The sequence below is a fragment of the Macrotis lagotis genome, chromosome 1, assembly GCF_037893015.1.
Source record: "Macrotis lagotis isolate mMagLag1 chromosome 1, bilby.v1.9.chrom.fasta, whole genome shotgun sequence".
Lineage (NCBI taxonomy): Eukaryota > Metazoa > Chordata > Mammalia > Peramelemorphia > Peramelidae > Macrotis > Macrotis lagotis.
In genome coordinates, this window is record NC_133658.1 from 634,452,825 (window position 1) to 634,474,320 (window position 21,496).

At 34.9% G+C, this 21,496-nt stretch overlaps 1 protein-coding gene across 2 annotated transcripts in view; it reads right to left on the reverse strand.

The window, feature by feature from the left end:
* Positions 1 to 21,262, reverse strand: part of GTDC1 (glycosyltransferase like domain containing 1) — a 671,515-nt gene extending 650,253 nt beyond the window's left edge. For both annotated transcript variants that reach the window (XM_074215092.1, XM_074215090.1), the window contains exon 1: positions 16,164 to 21,262. The gene's annotated coding sequence lies outside the window, so the exon portion shown is untranslated. The remainder of the gene's footprint in view (positions 1 to 16,163) is intronic.
* Between the last annotated feature and the right edge of the window lie 234 nt (positions 21,263 to 21,496).

Sequence of the window (21,496 nt, forward strand, 5' to 3'; positions counted from 1 at the left end):
TTTTGTGATGGACTTATCATAAAGAATGTGATCCACCCGTGACAGAGTTGTTGGTGTTGGAACAAAGACTGAAGCACATTTTTTGTTATGATTATTTGGGGGAGGGTGTAGGGCAAGTGGGGCTGGGTGGCCTGCCTGGGGCCACATAGCAGGGGAATCTTTAGGTGTCTGGGGCCGGATTTGGACCCAGGTGCTCCTGGCTCAAGGGCCAATGTTCTGTCTGCCACCCAGCCACCCCTACTATTATTACTATTTTATTTTATTTTGGGCCTTTTTTTTTCTTCTTTTTGGTTTTTTGCAGAGCAGTGGGGATCGGGTGGCTTGCATGTCACATGGCTGGGTGATTGTTGGGTTTACGAGGCTGGATATGGTCTCAGGTGCTCGTGGCTCCAGGGCTGGTGCTTCGTCCATTGTGCCACCTGGCCATACCTACAATTATTACTATTATCTTTTTTAATTTTAATTTTTTTCTCTCCCCTTTACTTTTTTCACCCAAGCAAGTCTATCTATATTCATGGGGGGGGGGGTATTTTGTTCACTTGTAAACAAGAATATTTATTAATGTTAAAAAAAACATTTGTACAAAATGAAAATAAATAAATAAATAAAAGAACAATTAAAAAAAAGAAGAAAAAGAGTATCCATCCCACCTGGGCAACAGACACAGAGTAGGTAGAGGTTGACTTTGGAATAAGGAAGATGTAGGTTTAAATCCTGCCTTAGACACTTATTAGCTGTGTCATCCTGGGCAAGTCATTAACCACTTTCATCCTCAGTTTCCTGATCAGAAAAATGGGGATCAATGATCATGCAGCATCCTGGGGGGGAAAATTGCCTGCAAAAAAAACTACCTTTTTTTCTTCATTAATGTTTCACTATAGGATGACTATAATGTACAAATAGACCATTCCCATAAAGATTTTGCAGTAGGCAAATAGAGTAATTGCTCTTCTTTTTAGTCACCTTTTCTCAGAGTAATTGCATGTGATCTTTTCCCCCATCTACAAAATGATCACATCAGATGCAAATTTTCTCCATATTTTATTCATATCCAATAGATCATCACAGCTTCATTGACTTAAGAAGCATTGTGATTTTCTCATATGGTATAATGGATCCTACAGTTGGCTTGTTCAGTTGTTTTAAGTCCTGTTTGACTCTTCATGACCTCATTTGGGGTTTTCTTTGCAAAGATAGTGGAGTGGTTTACCATTTCCTTCTTCAGATCATTTTATACGTGAGGAAACTGAAGCAAATAGTATTAAATGATTTGCCCAGGGTCACAAAATGAATAAATGTCTAAGGTTGGATTTGAACCCCTGATTCCAGGGTTAAGACTCTATTCCATGTGTCACCTGGTAGAATCTTACTGGTAGAATAGAAATATGATGGTTCCATAACTGTCACTAATGAAAAGTCATCACTAAAGAAATATTAGCAGATTCTCTTCCATTCATATCCATTTGTTCTTCTTTCAGTCTCATATAATAATATTCTTAGGAGCTGACTTGCCTGACTCTACTATCAAGCATTCCATAAGCTTATCTTCCCCTAAATACATGCCATTTTGTGAGATAAGACTCCTCAGAAGCTTCCATCATCCTCCTCTCTAATGTTTACACATGATCTCTTCACTAGCAGTTTCTTTGTCTTTCACATTTTTCAAGGAAAACAAGCATCTGTCATGAGGTAGTTTCTGAACTTTTCTTTTTTTTTGTGATTGCAACTATTTTATTCCCATTTAATTTTAAGAAATAGGGATGTTTAAAGTCTATGTCCATCACTTTTCAATGTCAGCCAATCTATTTAAACAAACCCCAGGCATAAAGCTGGAAAAGGTCTTGAAGGTCTGGTGATCCAGCTCTCTCATTTTCCAGAGGAGGTCATTGAGGAATAGAAAGGTTAAGGTTGGACCAAAACCACACAGGTTTAAGTAGAAGAACAGGAATCCATAGGTTTGCTATGGTACCCAAATGCCGCGCAGTGAATTCTTATTTTATAAACTCCTTCAAGAGAATGCTAGTTTCTGGAGGGAAAGGAGAGTTCATTTTTGATTTTATATTCCCAGTGACAATGCTGTGTTCATAGGAGTCTGCTGAACTGAGTCTTTGTCTTTTGTTCTAACTTAGTGTTGATTTTCACCTTTCCTCTAGTCAATAGAAAATCTGACTATACAGACAGCTGATTCTAACATGACCCACATATCATTAACCAGTCATTTCCTTTCTGCTAAGATACAGTCAATTTCATTATTTATGATGTTGTTCAGAGCTAGCCACGTAGAGGCACCTTTTGACTCACTTCTCAAAACAAGCATTCATGATGTACTAGCAAAGATTTCTAAACAGTCTAAAACTTATTTCATTTCTTAATCTTGATCTTGTTGTCATATTTTCCAATATAATCTCTCCTGCCATTCTGTAACCTCATCTGCATGCACCATGATCATGGAATGGCCCATGATGTGTTAACTTTAAAAGGACATGTCTGTTTTTATTATTTCTATTTTTAATCTTTTTAAACAATAACAACATAATAACAATAATAAATAGTATTTATATAATGCTTTGGTTTACAAAGCACTACAAGTTATCTCATTTGGTTTTCGCAACAATTGTATGAAGCCAGTGCTTTAATTATGTCCATATTACATATGGGGAAAAGGCAGTTAATGAATAGAATGTTGGTCTACAGTCAATAAAACCCAAATTCATGAATTCAATCTGGTCTCAGATACTTGCTAGCTGTGTGACCTTGAGCAAAAACCTTGTTTGCCTCAGTTTCCTCATCTGTAAAATGAGCTGGAGAAAGAAACTGCAAACCACTCCAATAACTTTGCCAAGAGAACTCCAAATGAGGTCACAAAGAATCAGACCCAATTGAACAACAATAACAATACATGAGGGAACTGAAATTGAGCCAGGGTTAAGTGATTAAGTCCCAAGTCTTACAGCTAATGTGTAAGAAACATGAGTTGGACTTGGGGCTTCCTTACTCCAAGAAGGTCTACACACCATCCACTACAAGACCTACCTACCTTCAACAACTTTTTCTTTGACAATCTCTATTTCTTCATTTTTTACAAGAGGTACTGATTGATAAGCATTTGAGTGATTTCTTCATACTCTCTATGCATCAGTACTCTAAAGTGAAAAGTCTATATAGCTCACAAAATGATGTTTCTTATGCTTTAGGAAAAATGACAAAATCATCCCCTTTGCCACTTTAAAGAGATCTCATTCAAGTTCAACTCCTTTAGGAACTCTAATTTCATTTATAGAGAAAAAACATCACGGATGTGGTTCCATTTCTCTATTTGTGTATCTGCTCACTGGTTACTAAAATTGTACATTGAGAGTACTATAAGTTAATGTTTTTTAACTAAGAAATGTGGCAAATCTGAGAATACACTAATATCATCATAGTGAAAGCAGAAGGAAACACAGAGGTTTGAAGAATACTTTGCATTTTTATCAATTTCATGGGGTCACTAGGGCCAAAAATATCTATCACCTTGGGTCAATCCAAAAGACTCTCTCTCTCTCTCCATTGCTTGCTATTGTTCAAATAACAAAATCAGACTCTTTCCTGGACTGTGAAGCTTTTCTACCTTCCCAGAGTCTGCCCTCTTCGAACACAGAAGAGTTCTTTCCAATGCATAAATGCCATATTAATGAATCTTTCCTTGCTTTTTTTTTTGGGGGGGGGGGTTGCAAGGCAGTGTTCACATAGCTAGGCAATTATTAAGTGTCTGAGGCCAGATTTGAACTTAGGTCCTGCTGACTCCAGGGCCAGTGCTCTATCCACTGTGCCACCTAGCTGTCCCCTTTTCATGCTTCTTATGAAAACCAGTCCCAGGTTTTATTTAGTCCTGTGACTAAAAAAAAAAAATCAATATGAAAGGAAGAAAAACTAAGAGGAAAGATGTATCATCTTTTAATCATTAATACAAAAAAAAATCTAAAATTTTGGCTTTTCTTTCCATTTCGGACTCTCTATATACATATATGTGTGTGTATGCGTGCATATATCTTAAATTTTGCTAAACAGCATTATCTGTAATTATATTAACAACATTTTTTAAAATGCATTTTTAAAAGAGAGAAAATATGATTGTATTCATTTCTGTTAGGTCAGGTGAGTAAAACATAGTCAGGAATGCCATAAAATTTTCTGCATGTTACATTACTGGCAAAAGGAAGAGTATGGAAGAAGGAAATCAGAGTTCCACAATGAACTTTCCACTAAAAAACTGTCTAAGGAAAGATGCCCTCATATAAAAGGCAGAATAATCCCCATAGCTTAAAAAAATACCTATTCTTTCCTCAAAGATGAACCCATATAAAAATATCTAAACTCCCAAAAGATATTATTCATAATAATCCAATGAAGTAAAGTATAAAAATTTATGTGCATTTCCTCCAAAGTCATATATGTATGTGTGTGAGTATATATACATAACTACTACACAGAGCTTTTAAATGATATACCATCAAATTTAACAACATACAAGCTATAGACTATTTAATTTTAGGAGATAAAGTTGGATCTCAGGATCCAACTACACACATTATTCCTCTCCAGTTCTGAAAAGGTTTATTATATGTTATACTGGTTCACCTGTTATGGGTCCTATTTCAGTTGCAAAAGTAGAATAAAAGCAAAAAATAAAATACTTTCCACATACAGTGATGTCATGAATCTGGCCTAATCTTAATTGTCAATTAGATTTCATAACTTCCACCTACCCAAGCCTCAGATCCTTTTGGAGAGAACAGCCTTGTTAGTTGCACAGTAATCTAACCAAAAAAATATGCAACATGGCAGTAGCACCCTGGTAAATCAAGAAAAGTAAGTCTTAAATGAGAGTTTCTACATAAACTAAAAAACAATCTTTCTCAGTTTATTAATATAGCTAAAAAACATAATATATTTTCCATTCTTTATAATGATAGACCAGTAAAAATAAACAGAGGGGCCTCCTCAAAAAGAGGGTTGATATTGTCTGAGGTCTAATAATGCTTCCAAATCCTCTAATGCTTGTCTAAGCAAATAGGCTATGCATTCATTCAAACTGAATGAAATACTCATCCAGAATAGAAGATATCTTTACTATTTTGTTACTATTTTGTTTTGGTCTAGTTTAGTAGCTTGAGACACTACACAAGATCCATTCTACTTCAAACTTGCTCTCTAGATTTGTTTTTAGAATTTTAAAATTTTTTAAAAATTTTGATTCAAATTGTAATTTCTGCTTAACAAAAAAAGTAAGATTTCTGTAATCTGATATTCATTCTAATTTGGAGTTTGGTTCAGTTTAAATCAAATATTGAGCAAAAGATAAGTTTGTCGTTGTTTTGAGAGAATTAGAAACTAGACTAGGGCAGATAGAAGAATAAATAATTTGTATTGTGGCTAAAAAGTGAAACACAATGCGAAGAATTCTTACAGTAAAACTTTCATATGAAAATAATAATCTCTTAATTTATCTGTTTTATAAAGTTATTTGTATTTATTGTATTTTCTTTTAAACAAAAGAAACTCTTGAAGTTGTTAAATAAGTTATAAACTGTATAGTCAGCATAACTAAAGTGCCATTAATAAAAAGAAATATGTCCCCTGAAGACCCTAATATGCTAAATAATGAAAATATCTTAGATGTTCCCAAATTAATGATCACTGTCATTTCATAACGATTACAAAATAGTAGATTTTATTTAATCATGCAATCTTCAGGATCACATTTTGACTTGATGCTATATTAATGCTCCATTCTAACTTATCCAGGGAGCAGGCTGGCCTTTTTTTAATCTCCTTGTCTACTGGTAGATACAGAGAAAGAATATGTTCCAGCTAAGTTAAGTAACAATTTTTCGCTCACTCTGTATAGCTGATAATTTTTCAGAGATTTGCACCTGATATAGCTATCAGATCTAAAAATCTTGGATTTTAGATATTATCTATGACACTTACAAGGCAAAGACAGCAATACAAAAAGTATTACCACTAGCAACATAACTCTGATAGAAGGGAATATTCAGACAGGCTAAGCATCAACAGCAGCATCAACATCATTATCATCATCATCATTATTATCACAATCATCAACATATTAGCATTTATATAGAACTGTAAAGTTTGCAAAATTCTTTAAATATGTCAACTCATTTGATCCTCACAAGAATCCTATAAAGTGAGTGCTACTTCCTTACTTCCAATTATATAGAGATAAGGAAATTGAGGCAAATAGAAATCATGCTATTTGGCCAGAATTACACAGCTAGTGGGGCAGAATCTGAATTCAGGTCTTCCAAGGCCTAGGCTCTCAGACTGTGCCACCTGGTTGTAAAATGGTATAAAAGTAGCTCATACAAAAGTACAGCAAAGTAATATAGTTGTAATAAACTGCTATGCACTAAACATGTACAACTGGGATCACTTAAACCTAACCAGAGATTGCCTAATTCTAAAAGTTAGTTCTTTTGTAAAGCACAGCATAATAAGAATATTATAGCAATTTTCAAAGATGGTAAATGTGGGTAGACAATTAGGCAGTGAAATGTTATACCACCAAAGGAGGATGAGGAGAGGAAGAAGAGGAAAAGAAAAAGATGAGATGAGATATCATGTGGGAAGAATCCAGTGACAAAGATTCCTTTGGGCATCAGAACTTTGTGGTTTAATCAAGTTGGTCTCCTTACTCCTTCAATAAATTCCACTAAAAAAGTGCACCAAGCTATACCAAATGACATATTTAAATATTCAAGATATAACTGTAGAAAAGGAGAAAATGTCTAACAGCAGCCTTAAGTCATAACAAGAGACTTTGGCATAAAAGAGAAGTAGGACATGCTAGCAACATTGCCAAGATAAGGATGAAGTGAGGAAGGAAAGAAGAAAGGGAGGGAGGGAGAGAGGAAGGAAGGAAGGAAGGAAGGAAGGAAAAAAAACATTAGGAGCATAAATTTCCCATTTTAGATAGCTTTCTCAATAGCTCCCTTAATGATAGCCAAGGAGTCAAGCCCTATCTACCATATGACCTCAATATCAGAGACCAGCTTTTATTGTTCACTTTATATATTACCCAAAGAAGATGTTATAAACAAACTCAGTCTTGAAATCCAGTAGTATTCCCATGACCAACACGAATCTCTCCTTCAGACTTAGATTCTAGAAAATTATAACTCCTCTACTTCTATAACCTAATTAACCAGACCCTATTTACCATGATAAAAATACCAATGGGGGGGGTAGTTTTGACTTATATTTTGCCACCGAATTTTTGATGTCTCTAGAGCTGACAACTATGTAAATTTCTGCCTCTTTTAAATCCAAAAGTGTGAAGTCATTAGTCATTATCAAGAATAAAGGACTGGGAGGGCAGCTAGGTGGTGCAGTAGTACTGGCCCAGAAGTCCAAGAGGACCTGAATTCATCTGGTCTCAGACACTTAATAAGTACTTAGCTGTGTGACCTTGAGCAAGTCACTTAACCTCATAGCCTTGCAAGAAAAAAGAGAGAAAGAACAAAGTCTCTATTAGCACCCTAAGGATATGTCACACCTAGCTCAGAACTGAGATTCTTAACCTGGAATTCAGTCTCCCTTGGATAGATTTCAGGGGAATTTAAGAATTTGAATGAGGAAGAAAATATACCTTTATTTTCATTCATCTATTTGAAATTTAGCATTTTCTGCAATTATAACTTTAAAAAAAAGAAATCAGAAAAGGGATCCAGGTCACAAAAACAAGTTAAAAACTCTTGCTCTAGAAACATCTTCTGAAATGACAGGTCTCAATACCAACAGTCTCTCAATAGAGTTAGCATTGTCTCTTAAAGATATAGGACAAAGTCAGTAGTTGTCTGAGATTATCAAACTCTAACCACTGAACATTCAATAGCTATAATGAAATTCTTATTAGAGTTTAAGTGTTTAATAGTGCCGTTTTTTTGTTGGTTCCACTGATTACACTTAATTCCTAAATCCTAAAATTAACAAAGGCACATGAGGAGTAGCTATTTTCTGAGTCCTCCTCTGAAGCTCTTGAACATGTGAATACTGCTCAGAAGGTCCTCCAAAGTAACCTTAGATACTAAAACCAATTCAAGAGCTACATGGGCACAACAGTTATCAGGGATACCTGCATTTCTTAATGCCTGTTTAGAAATAAAAAGCTATTAATATGCCAAATTCAAATATAATGATGGAACCAGAACTTTTTTGGGTGGGGTCAATGATAAAAAGTAACAATGAGAAAAAGAAACTACTACAACTTTACAACTCAAGGCCTGAATATAAAAAGTTGCACCTGAGCATGATAAATACTGTCTTGGACATGACATAAATAACATTTAAGAGTCAAATAAGAATGAAAAACCTAAGGAACATATTCTATATACTTTGTTTCCCATGCTGCTATCTGGAGGGAAAATGATTCAATGGAATCCCTAGCTATCAAAACTCCAGGAATTGACAACTTGCCCTGTAAAGGTAAAAAGGGAAATTAAACCCGCAGTACCAGTTATGACATTCTGAGATCTACTTCACTAAAGATTTCACCCATGAAGGGGAATGGACAGGTTCTACATAGTATTTACTCCTTACTTTTAATTGCTAAAGAACTTTTCTCACCCAGGGACATCAGACAAGACCAGGACCCTTATAATTGATTTTAAAAAATAAATTCAATCATAAGTACCTCTGGATAGCTTAGATCACTAGGCATCTTCAGCAATTCTGGTAGGTATGGGGCTCCAGAACTGTGGCAACATGTACTGGAACAAATGAATGAACTAAAACTTTATGATATGCAATACATACTTAAAATTTGTAAGAAAGGTTCAGAGATTGCAACATCAGATTCTGATGTATATTCCTCTGTAAATATACAGAAATATGCGATATATATATATATATATATATGTATATATATATATATATATATACTTGCTATCTACCAAAAAATAAAATATTGAGAACCCACAATGTACAAGGCACTATAAAACTCTTACTGTGGAAACACAAAGAAATATAAAACAAGACCACTATAATTTAGGATAATGCCTTTTTTCCCCCCCTTCTAAATTATGCTGGCCATTTTCAGAGGAAATATTATAATGTTAAGTATATCATTTACTCTTTGGATCTTATTACTATCATACCATGATGATACAAACTATGAGTGTCCCCAAAGGTTGTGTTCTTGGCCATTTTATCCTCTCCCTCTCTACTATTTCTCTTCTTGGTCTCATCTCTTCCATAGATTCAATTATCTCTATGCTAATGATTCTTAGTTGTCCAATTCTCTTCTTACCATAAGGCTCACATCTCCAAACTACTAAATAGATATTTTTTAACGGGATGTCATATAGGAATCTTAAACTCAACATGTTCAAAACTGAATTATTTTCCTTCCCAAGCACTGTCCTCTTCCTAACTATTCTTTTACTCTTAAGAGCATCACCATCCTCCTAGACCCTAGACTCCTAGAACTTCAACCTAGATAACTTCAACTCTTCTCTTTCATCCCCCATATCCAATATACTGTCAAGTCCTGTCAATTTTACTTTGATAATTCCTCTCACCAATACCCTCTTCTCTTCTCCTCTCTTCTCCCCTCTCCTCCTCTCTTCTCTTTTTCTCTTCTCTTCTCTGACATGGCCATCACCTTGATCCAAGTCCTCATCACCTTATACCTGGTTATTCTCCTGACTCAAATCTTAGCCAACATCTTTTGAGGATATGAATGTGGGATTAGTTTTGGAAACAGTCCATTTATATATAATCATGGAAACCTTGTGAAAAAATAAGCTCCTTGATAGTATTTTTTTTCCAATTATATGTGGTTGTTTTTGTTATTTTTGGTTTCTGCTAGGCAATGGGGTTGAGTGACTTGCCCAAGGTCACATAACTAGGTAATTATTAAGTGTCTGAGGCCTGATTTGAACTCAGGTACTCCTGACTCCAGGACCAGTGATCTATCCACTGCACTACCTAGCCACCTCCCCCAATTACATGTAAAGAGTAAGATTTGAGTTTCAAGTTTTTCTGCATTCTTCCCTTCCCTCCTCCCCTCCCCTCCCAAGGCAACAAGCAATCTGATATAGGTTGTACATGCACAATCACATTAAAATATATTTCCACATTAGTCACATTGTGAAGGAGAATCAAAACAAAAGGGAAAAACCATGAGAAAGAAAAAACAAAAAAGTGAAAATACTTCAGTCTGCATTGATTCCATAGCTTTTTCTCTAGATGCAGAAAGCATCATAAGCCTTCTGGAATTGTCTTAGATCATTGTACTGCAGAGAAGAGCTAAGTTCATCATAGTTGATCATCACACAATATTGCTGTTACTATGTACAACATTCTTCTGGTTCTGTTTGCTTCACTCAGCATCATTTGTATAAGTTTTTCCAGGTTTTTCTGACATAGGCCGGTTCATCATTTCTCATAGAAGAATAGTATTCCATTATATTCATATACCATAACTTCTCTGATCATTACCCAAGTGATGAACATCCCCTCAATTTCCAATTCTTCATTATCACAAAAAGAATAGCAATAAATATTTTTGAACATGTGGGAACTTTTCCCTTTATTATGATCTTAGACCTAGTAGTGCTATTGCTGGATCAAAGGATATGCATAGTTTTATAACCCTTTGGGCACAATTCCAAATTCTTTCCAGAACGGTTGAATCAGCTCACAATTAAACCAACAATATATTAGTGTTACAATTTTCCCAATATTTATCATTTTCCTTTTTTGTCATAATAGTCAATCTGATAATGAGAGTTGGTACCTCTGGGTGATTCAAATTTGCATTTCTCTAATTAATAGTGATTGAAAGCATTTTTTTCATATGACTTTAGATAGCTTTAATTTCTTTGTCTGAAAACTGACTGTTCATATCCTTTGACTATCAATTGAGGTCTCCCAAATTCTGCCCATACTCCACTCAGTTATCAAATATCTTTCCAGATGTATAGGCCTGATCATATTACCTACTTATTTTATAAAATCTAATAATTCTCTTATTGCCTTCAGGTTCAATTATAAAATCCTCTGGTTTTTAAAGTCTTTTATAACCTGGCTCTTCCTGTCGTTCCAGTTTTCCTTTACCAAACTCCTTTTACTCATGCTCTGAAATTCAATGACACTAACTTTGCTGTGCCTTGCATCAGACATTTCATCTCCTGTCACTGGCTGTTCCCATGTCTGGATCTCTGTCCGTCTCACCTCCACCTCTGGGCTTCCTTCAAGTCTCAGTGATGCTTCTGATGCCTCTCTAATCTTAGTGACTTCCCTCTGAGACTACCCTCAATTTATTCTGTATGTATCTTGTTTGTATGTAGCTTTTCCCACTAGACTGAGCTCCTTGAGAGCAGGGATTGTTTGGTTTTGTATCCACAGTACTTAACACAGTGTCTAACAAAGAATAGGCACTAGAAAAATGCCAGACTGACTGAAATACTAGGAAAAAGAAAATAGTATGCCAGACTCCACAAGTCAGTATCTATCAATACAGGAAAGCTTCATTAATTTAGACCCCATTCCATTTTAAAATCAGTAATAATCAAGTTGTGTAGGCTGAAAATGTCTATGAATTATCTGTTTTAAGTATTTGGAAAGTAATTAATGACCATAACAAGAGGGGGAACTGTTTAACAACTTAAGATAACATTGCATTTAGAGGGCTTTAACCCTGAAATTGAAACAGTAGTTTCAAAGAAGCACCAAACAGTCTTTGAAATAAGCCAACTCAGGTAGATCTCTTTTTGGAAACACTTGGGTTATTAACTTAAAAGTAATAAAACTATGTCTCATCATGAATATTCTATAGCATGAACTTTTGCAAATTTACATTGATCTTTCTTTCTAATTAGTCTGAATATTATGCCCTAAAATTATGCCCTAATTAGTCTGAATATTATACCCTAATTTGTGCTTAGTTTAAGTTCCAGTCCAATTTTACAAGAATTTAAGCTTTCTAAAAAAATAAAAGGCATCTCAGTCATTCCTACTTTTGAAAATATTGTTGTTACATAAGTATTTGGAACTATGTTCTCTAGAAGAATTTTAGATTTACAGAACTATAATAAAAAATTTTCCAGTATTCATTATGGAAGGTTCAAATGATTAAATTGATAAATGAACCTTTTGAAAGCTTGAGATCTAGGTATAACTAGGCAAAAGCAATTTGACTGATATTGAGTATTAAAATTAGAAAAAAATGTCAGAAGATAAAGGCATAGTAAATCAAAAACTCATTTATCAATCCCTGGTACCATTTTTTTCTGGCTTTCTTAGTTATATAACCAAAGACATATCTATGTGATATCTGTGGTTTTACATAGGCAGGAAGGTGGCAAAATGGATACAGCACTGCACCTTGAATCTGGAAGAAGATCTAAATTCAATCTGGATTTAAATACTTCTTATTTGTGTGACCCTGAATATATTAATTAAAAAAAAACTCTAGTTGACTCAATTTCCTTATCTGTAAAATGAAGATAATAATAATAATAGCTATTTAAGGTTGTTGGGGAGATCAGGTGAAATAATAATTGAAAAGTGCTTAGCACCATGCCCAGTACACATTAATCACAATATGTTAGCAATTATATGACCACTGACATATGCAAAAAAATACCTATAACAGAAGAAATGCTAAATTGTATCAGACTACTTGAGCTGTAGTAAAGAGGAGAAAGAAGGGTTGGTTGATTTACAAAAAAGCATGGAATATAATAAAAACAATAAAGTTGTTGATTGATTTGTTATTTGGAAGGGGCTTCAACTTTATCAAGGTTTGAATGACTTATTACTCTTAAATGAACTTATTAGTTGTATGACCCTGGGCAAGTCACTTAACTCCATTTGCCTCAGTTTCCTCATCTGTAAAATAAGTGAAGAAGAAAGTGGCAAACCACTCCAGTATCTCTGCCAAAAAAAGCCCAAATGGGGTCAGGTAATCAGGTATGACTGAAAACAAGTGAACACACATAACACACCTGCCCTAAGGAAATCAATGTCTGAATCATTCAGTAACTCTAAAGATCAAGAACTAGTACTGTGAAACTCATCAAGAAGTCAACCAAGGAATAGGGCTGACTAAAAATGGGTGTTATGCTTCCTACTAAAAATAACCTTAAGAAGACCACTGCAATTTAAGATTTTAGAAGATGGTTTCAAGGGGCAATCAATACAAGGTAGATTTATACTATAATGATATAAAATACAAATATTACCATCACCAAGGAATTACTTTCAAAACAAGAGTGTACTATCTTTTAAAAAGAAACAGAGACAGAGGAAGATGTTATTACAGTGAGATGGGATACCAAAAAGGTTTTAATATCAGAATTAGTCAAAAGTTACAAAGCTCAGCAATAACAAAAACTAATTTATACAACACTTTATGCTTTACATATAACATCTGTAACAAAATTATATTAATCATGTGAACACACTTCACTTTACCATTCATTCTGAAAATCTTTACTTTCCATCAATCAGACCATCACTTGGGACACATCCAAATTAAGATATGTTTACAGTAAGGACAATGTACTAGATATATTCATGTAACCTATGCAGCCAGGACCTAATTAGTACAAATAATGAATCTCTTGAAGAGGTAATATATATTAAAGTTTGTACTACTCAACATAAAAATTATGTAAAATATGGCAAAATATCCTAAGAAATCTGAAAAATGAGCCACTTCAAGAAATTTATTATTTCCACTAAACTAGACCTAGCAATAGTATGTTTTAAGCATGACAACATAAATTTAGCTTCAGTTATTTCACTTTCATCTATGCAACATGTCATCTTTATTCATGCAACTCATCATAAACGAAGTCCAAAAATAATAGCCCTCGATTTATCAAAGAAGTCATTAAGTCTGATATATCTTCAAGTACCTAAATGGGTGCTATGTGAAAGAGAAAGGCACCCACACTAAAGTAAAAGGTAAAATATTCAGAAAGTCAAATTGAGTCTTGAAGTAAAGAAAAGTTTTGTCACCATCAGAGTCCTCTGAAAGTAGAACAGGTAGTCTTGGAAGACACTGTATTTTCCCTAACTGGAGGTCTGGAAATAGAGGCTAGTCACCTAGTCCACTACTCCAGAATGCTGAAAAGGGAATTGTCATTCTGGACAAATTTTAAAGATAATCTCTGAGGCCTCTTCCATTTTGAATTCTCTATTTGTTGTGAAAACAAAATAATATCAAGGGCATCCACATGATAAACTAGAAAGGTAAGAAAATGGAATCCAGTGGTATTATCACCTAAAGGGCCATACAGGTAGGCAAGATGAATAGTGAATAAACAACTGCACTCATCACTGATTACAGTGCTCTAGAGTTCTTCTGTAAGAAGAAAAAACCTTATAGAGCCATATTAAAAAGAATGAGAGATAGAAGAGAGATAAAGGGAGAGAGAAAAAGAGATGAGAAAAACAATCACAATGTAATAGCAAAGGCTAAGTAAACAGGAGCCTTAAAAAAATCAGAAATGAGGTCATGTCCCTTGACATGCATCATTTACATTAAAGACTCCCCCACTTATCTGAATTAATTTCATGTACCTCATTTCATTCAGCTAATTGAAATTTTGCTTTTAGAATTGGGAAGTGTTTACTTCCACACAATTAGTAAACTGTCCATTTAAAAGAGGATAAAAGGACCACTTCTCAAACTGCCCTTCCACTAAAACTATTAGATTGTATTTTTCACAGAAAATTTTGTTGCACTACTTGGATTTTTTTTTAAAATCATCATGAGAAATTCTAAGAGAAAAGTTACAAGGATTCTTTATAATACCTAGAGTTTTCATTACTTGGCAATTTTGGTGTCAAATACATGGCTACTGTTCTGAAACCAAATTAAAAGAATAGGCCACTAAAGAGTTTGATGACTTCCTTCATTTCAATAACTAAGATCTTATGAAAAAAAAGGGGGGTCTCTTCTTTTTATGAGCAAGCATTTAAGTGCTTTTAATGAGAATTTACTCTTTAGTATATATAATTAGTAATGAACAAATATAGGACCATTAAATTCAGTCCTTTATAGTGTCATAAAACTTCTAAGTGTAAGAAATATAAAATAATGTATGCTTATTATATCATGTATTCAAGAAAAAACTGAAGGGATACAAAGTCTGAGACTCTGAAGGAAAATAAAGGGAAAATATTGGTAACTCCTTTTCTACATTAGCAAATGAAACACAAATGTTTTGTAAAATGATTGGTGGATCTCTGTATAAATATGTGTCTTTTTAAGCAAAGGATCTCTAGAACAATCCAATAACAATAAAAAGATCTAACTTTTTCTTAATCTCAATCCTAAATTGATATATCAATATTTGTTTTCCATCTTGGTAGTTAGTGAAGGCTATAATTAAAGCATATTGTGACCTGACTACTAAAATATATATGCATGTAAAATGATATTATAATATTTATATACACATACATATACTAATATGTATCAATAATTGATATCTACAAAATTAAGAAAAAAGACAGGAACTATTTTTAAAGCATACAAGGACATATATGTATATATATAATATATATATATATATTTCAAATCCTTCAATTGCTACTGAAATTAATGAATAGCATTGATTAAGAATCATTAACTGGTTGTCTGAAGTCTCCTATATATTAAAAATGCCAGTATTGTTAATTTTGCAGTAATGTTTGTATTGGAAAATTAGAAATAATGACTGTAGTCTAATCATACGGTCCCAGTATAACTCACTATGGTTTATTTAATACAGCACTGCACACAGATCACTACACAAAATTACCACTGACTTTGTTAGACCAACCTGGAACAATTTCTTTGGACTGCAAGGATCATTGAATAATAGGTGTGGTCAAGGTACTTTCCAAGAGAAATTCTAAAAAACTTTCCTCAATTAAAAACAAATTATCCAGGCTGTAGTCAAGCAAAGTGGGGCTAAGATTTTCGGACAAGAAAAGAAGAGGGAAAAGAAAATTCCTTAAAGAAGCTGAAAAAGCTTTTTAGAAGCTCTCACTTACATAACAGTGGTTTCTGCCATTTAGCATGGCAGATCAAATCAGAATTAAAAACTAAAAAGGAAACAATACAATATTATGCAAGGATGCAACAATTTTATACTTACACTAAAAACAAATGAGGATATTTCAATAATCAAGGTGTACTTCTACCTATCAGAATTTTTCCCCTTCTCTGTCTCCAGTGTGGTTTCCTTATCTTCTTCACTCACTTTTTCAATTCCTTAGTGTATCTCTTGACACTTACACTCTTTCCCTAGTGATGTCACCCACTCCTCCCATGGCTTCAAACATTCTTTATTCAGGTATATCCTGTATCTACATGTCAACCTCATATTGTTCCAAAGAACTCTACTCTCACATTTCCAGATGCTTACTTCATGTCTGTATTTGCATGCTCTACTTAATGTGTCAAAATGATCTTATTCAAAACCAATTTCATCTTTTCCACTCCCAAAAGCTAGCCATTTCTCTCAACACCACTAGTTTCTTTCTCTTTACCTCTATTCTCCCAGTCATGAGGTTCATAACCTAAAATTCATCTTATACTTACTTCCCTCTTATTTATTTTCTATATCCACCAGCCAGGTCCTGCCTATTCTATCTCTACCCTCTCATCTATCCCTTACTTTTCACTCCCAATGAAACCTAGTTCATGCCTGCTTTCATTTTATTTCATGTAAGAAATGGTCCCAGGTTGGTCTAACAAAGTCACTGGTAAATCTGTTAAGTGAACTATGCAGTGCAGTATTGAGTAAACCCAAAGTAGATTGCCCTGAAACCTCATTAGACCAAATTCATTCCTCTAGATTTTCCAATAGAAATATTGCTGTAAAATTAACAATAACAGCATTTTTAATATCAGGGTCACCTAGTCTCTGATAAGAGCCTCCTTATCAATCTTACTGACCCCATATTTCTCCCTTCTTAAAGCCATCCTCAAAGTTACTACATCTTCTTGCCTCCTGAATTTTAAACTTGAGACTACGAACTCTAGTAATCAAGGCCCTGTCAGTGATCATTTAGCCGTGGCTCATACTCTTCTCCTTTGTTCATTCTTTGAAGATTACTTTTTCCACTTATATTGCTTATAGATATTATTTCATGGGATTTTACTTCCTATACTTACAGCTTACTGTATAAATGGAGCACTGTGTTAGGCTCTAAGGATGAAAGAAGCTTAAAGGAGACACACTCTTTTCCATAAGCATTAAACAAGCACCTATTATGTGCCACATGGTGTTAAGAGATAAAAAGATAAAATGAATAAATGTTTTAATATTATAAAAATGTGTATTATGAAATATTTATAGTATATGTCTATATAATTTATATATGTATAATTTATATTGTGAAATATATTATGAAATGAAAAAATGTGTTTATATGAGAAGAAAAAAGTACACTATTAAGTTTATTGATTGATTGGGAAACACAAAATACATAAAAATTACCAGGGGCCGCTAGGTGGCACAGTGGATAGAGCACCACCCTTGGAGTCAGGAGTACCTGAATTCAAATCCAACCTCAGACACTTAATAATTACCTAGCTGTGTGGCCTTGGGCAAGTCACTTAAGCCCATTTGCCTTGCAAAAAAAAAAAAAGTAATTACCAAGAAGACAGCAAAGGTCCAATATGAAGATCTGCTTGTTTTCAAAGAAAGAATACCCAGAGAGCACAATGGAAGAATGAAATATGGATACCACAGGGATAGGGCTGCTATGGATGTCAGCAAAGGAAGTTTCAGTTCAGTCAGCCTACAAATTATTACAAGTGGATCCAACGGACCATTAGATTTACTCCTTGCAAAGTTGCAAGAATAAGGTAGATCTGATTATCAATTCCTAAAACTGGAATATCAGTCACTGAGATTAGAATGACTAACAATCCCTTGGGCAGAAAAAGGGTTGGGGACAACTGTGATAATGACAGGGCAGATGTCCAGTTCCTAGTCCTGGGAGTCAAGGCAAGGTTCAGTGGGGTAATACACATATATAAATAGGGAAGAGGGAGGAAAAAAGAAAAGCATTCATTAGGTGCCTCCTATATACAAAAATACTATTTTAAATGTTTTATAACTACCTCATTCAAATACACAATATTACAAGTACATGAGTTAGTAATACAATCTGAGGCTCTAAGGGGAAGACAAATTTTGGTTAAAGAAAGCCTTATGAAGGAGATAACATTTATGCTGAGTTTTTAAGACTAGGTAAAATTTGGTAGATTTTAGTTTAGAATTTTAACATTAACAAAGGAGGAAAGGCAGTTGATAAACATGTCTACAAAGAAGTTAGTTGAGGATGTGAGAATTAAAAACATTGCCAAGGAACAGAGCAAAAAAACTTAAGTTTGGAAGAGAGTAAAGGACCAGAAAAAAAAAAAAAACAAGGGAAAGGGGAGAGATTAAAGAGGTTAAGATGTAGAAGCAACAAGGTGTGGTGTCACTTACTAAAGTAAAGTAAGAGATAAGAATTGAAGGGTGTGGTTGAGAGTCAAAAATTACAGAAAGGGTAAGAAAGATGGGGGGAGGGGCAGGGACCCTAGAGCAATGGAGGAGAAGAAGGGAAAAGGGGGTATTAGACATTAAATATAAGAATATAACCTGGGTGAATTCCACTTCTGCCCCTTTACAACTTGTCTCTCTTAGTCTCCAGTTTGCTCATCTTCAAAATGAAGACACTGGCTCAGATCAATGGTGCTAAAGTCAAATGAAATAAAGTCATTCACTAATCCTTTAGTGGTGAAGTAAAAGGCTGGATTATCTCTTGTAACTGTGAAATGTAGATATGGATCTGTAAGTATAGGAAAGGCTTGAAAATGGACATCTTGTTCAAAAGTGACTAGTCTTCATCCCTCATTTCTGTCCTGTTCTCTCCCATAATCAACCCTTTTATGCCTTACCCCTCATGTCCAGAATGTTACCTCAGATGCCAGCTATTGAAATTCTTCCTTTCCTTTAAGGCTCAAATTAGGAACCATCATTTCTATTGAAGACTTCTAAATGAAAGGGGTTTTTTTCCCTTCCTAAAATTTTCATAGTATATTTCCAAGACATCTCATTTGCACTCACCACCTAAAGTCAATTATTTAAATATGTACCTTCCTTATCTTTCTGTAAATTCCTTGATATAGACTACCAGAGCTAATTTTCTTTCTTTGGGGTCTTGAACATATTAGGTGATTAATATTAGCTGAATTTAATCATATTACTATAGAGTCTTTTATCCTAATGAATTCTATTCACATTAAAAACTGTAATATTCCTGAAAACAATGATTCAACATTTATCAAGCACCTACTACATACCAGACTTGATCAGGGTATAAAATGACTATCTCTAAGGGGAAGCAAGATGGTACACTGACCCTGGAGTCAGGAGGACCCGAGTTCAAATTTTACCTCACATACTTGACACGTCCTTTCTGTGTGACCCTGAGTAAGTCACTTAACCCTAACTGCCTCACCAAAAACAAAATGAACACACATATTTCAGAACCATATATCAAGAATATAAATAAAAATAATTGAAGAAGTGAAAAATAATCTATATTACAAGTGAAAATTATAAGTTTTATAAGTATTTCACTTGTAAAACTGAAAAGGAAAAAATTAATTTGGCAAAGAATTAACATTTCTAAAATACAAACTGTTTATACTCAGATCTGTGGTATCACTAGTTCAAATAATAAGAAACTGTATCTACAAAAACAATCAAATTAGAGATGTGAAGATTAGCTAGTTAATTTAATAGGTATAGTTAAATCCATCTAGATAATTTAGTTTAAAAAAAACATTTCTGGTTGAACTATCACTGCATTTCTGATTGATCCATTAATAAAATCAAGCAGATATAGATAACAGGTTCCTGCCAATATAACTGTGGGGCTTTAACTTTACTGGACCCATTTCCTCTTGTACACTATGAACAAGTTGAACTGGGTAATCTCTTCATTTCCAATGGCACCAAAACAACTATGGTTCTACTATAAAAAATGTAGGCGCTTAGATTTCAAGGAGTTATCTTAAATTATTTCTTAAACTGGTAGACTTCAAAGATAGTAATGTCCCACCCTATCTCATCTATTTGTCTATTTTCTTGTTTATTAAAAGAATTTCATGATTGTTCTTTTCTTTCACTCTTAGAAAACAGATCTATTAAATGTAAGACCTTAAGCAAAATGTATTTTTAAAGAGGAAGAGGGCCAGGGAAGGAGAGGAGTAGAAACTGAGGAGAATCTATTCTACTTCAGGCCTAAGATGCTCTAATTAAAATTCAATATTGCACTTGGCATGTGGATTCCTACATGAAACTCCTGTCATGGTTAAGGCTTAAGGTTAAACAGGTTAATAGAGTCCAATAAAATGGCTCTATTGAATTAAACTGAACCACTTTTCAAACCAAAGCTGCAAATCGCAGCTCCTTTAACCTGACCACTGCGTTCAACTTTTAAAATCAAATTAACGGGGAGCACCAAATAACTAGAAGTTAGAAATATGGGAGCAGAAGAGGAGCCCACCCTGAGTTGAAAATTACTATGAACAGGAGTTTTCAGATACAACTGTGATGCAGAAAGAAAAAAGACACTAAGTCCTGGTTTTGAAGCTAGCACCTCTCAAGGCTGAGTTTAGGAATTATCTTAAATGAAACAAGACCTCTTCTGCAATTCTCCCAGAACCCTAAAAGCTTCGTTTATTTGGAAGAACTTCAGGATGGATAGTTAGGTAAATACTTTATTAGCTCACCCTCCCTTTTGCATTAATTGTTGGATTTATGTTTGTGCAGCACTTGAAATTTTTTAAACAAAACGAAAAGCAACATCAAAAATCCACAGCTTGCTCATTGAAACGGTTTCCCTGGGCTCTGACCAAAACAAGAAGGTGATCTCGCACAGATTCGCAGAATCTTTTGGATTCTTCAGAGAAGGGCAGATGAAGTGCAGTGACAGAGAAATCTACTTCCAGGAGCTTCAAGTCGCCAGTCAATCGATTGGGCGGCACATGTTTCCTGGTCTATTGCTGCAGGAATCTGCACGATTTTCCTCCACGGGAAAGAACGCATCTTTGGGGAGTCTAGTTGTCTGGCAATGAGACGCCCCTCCTTTTAAAACCTATTTATCTGGGTTTTCCTTCCCCCCCTTTTTTTTGTATATCTGGGTTTTCTTACAACCCACCTCGAGAAAATAGGCATTCCCCTCCCAGTCATCCAGGCCCCCCCATTCCGCCCCTCCGCAGGGCCTGGCCATCGGCCCCGACACACCGCCTTTCCCCTCCGGGTCCCTGCGGCTCTACTCCCGGTGCCGGGCTCCGCGTCAGTCTGGAGCGGGGCCGGCCCGCGCGCCGCCGGGCCAGCGTCAGCGTCGGAGCCGCCGGGGCTGGCCTGTCAGTTTCAACTGCGGGGCTACAGTAGCGCATGGCCGGCCCCCGGAGTCCAGTTCG